We start from the raw sequence: 612 nt of genomic DNA, 5'->3' as shown, positions 1-612 counted from the left end.
CATACCACCCTGAACACGCCCGATCTCGTCTGATCTCGGAAGCTAAGCAGGGTCGGGCCTGGTCAGTACTTGGATGGGAGACCGCCTGGGAATACCAGGTGCTGTAAGCTTTTTTCACTCCTCTTTACAAAAGCAGAGGGCGCTGCTGCTTTTTCAGTGGACACCGACAGGGTGGGAAGGAAATAGCTAGATCATGACTTGCCGGTATAGAAATGACACAAATCCAGTTAAATGATGGCTTTCATCATTCCTAAGCTCATCGATCATTTTCTTTTCAATTTTATGCTAACGTATTCTACATTTCAACAGTAAATATTAATCTTTTTACTGCACTACATTTGTGATCCTTATAGCCACTTTGTACATTCTGATTTGACATTTAAAAGCTGTGAGTGTGTCTGGAAATCTGCAGGCGCTCCCTGTATAGACGAAAGAGCAAAGCGTGGTGATATAGTATCTTTAAAAGGCCCTTTGGTAGGCACAATATTTGCTTACGGCCATACCACCCTGAACACGCCCCGATCTCGTCTGATCTCGGAAGCTAAGCAGGGTCGGGCCTGGTCAGTACTTGGATGGGAGACCGCCTGGGAATACCAGGTGCTGTGTTTTTCA

The 612-nt window shown here is 45.9% G+C and overlaps 1 non-coding gene and 1 pseudogene across 1 annotated transcript; both read left to right on the top strand.

Annotated features, from left to right (window-relative positions):
* LOC129088668 (5S ribosomal RNA) lies at nucleotides 1–110 on the top strand (annotated as a pseudogene; the record flags this gene model as incomplete).
* A 379-nt stretch (nucleotides 111–489) lies between these two features.
* Nucleotides 490–609, top strand: LOC129088667 (5S ribosomal RNA). Its single transcript, XR_008531055.1, has one exon. It is a non-coding gene; the product is annotated as a 5S ribosomal RNA (ribosomal RNA).
* Nucleotides 610–612: the final 3 nt, after the last annotated feature.

Source organism: Anoplopoma fimbria, unplaced genomic scaffold (assembly GCF_027596085.1).
Source record: "Anoplopoma fimbria isolate UVic2021 breed Golden Eagle Sablefish unplaced genomic scaffold, Afim_UVic_2022 Un_contig_2812_pilon_pilon, whole genome shotgun sequence".
NCBI classification, from domain to species: Eukaryota; Metazoa; Chordata; class Actinopteri; order Perciformes; family Anoplopomatidae; genus Anoplopoma; species Anoplopoma fimbria.
The sequence above is the reverse complement of the archived record's forward strand: the minus strand, read 5'-3'. Positions and strand labels throughout refer to the sequence as shown.